The sequence below is a fragment of the Penaeus monodon genome, chromosome 29 (genome assembly GCF_015228065.2).
Source record: "Penaeus monodon isolate SGIC_2016 chromosome 29, NSTDA_Pmon_1, whole genome shotgun sequence".
Classification (NCBI taxonomy): domain Eukaryota; kingdom Metazoa; phylum Arthropoda; class Malacostraca; order Decapoda; family Penaeidae; genus Penaeus; species Penaeus monodon.
Window position 1 is genome coordinate 21,798,096 of NC_051414.1, and position 262 is coordinate 21,798,357.

Sequence of the window (262 nt, forward strand, 5' to 3'; positions counted from 1 at the left end):
ACCCATGGGGGGGGGTCTCTACCAAGTTTTGGGTGGGGAATAAGAGAAACCACCCTCCCCTGCATCCTGGGGGCTGAACACCATATATAGAGGGTACTGGCAAACCTCTTGGGAACTTTGAATGTACAGTAGATGTCAGGATCTATGGCTTGCCATCCACTACTGAGTGGGAAGATTCCAAGAAGAGTGGCCTAGGTGGTGTCCACCCTAAGTGATTTCTGAGCTATAACAATTTGGAATATCTGCTTTTTGAACACTCCTG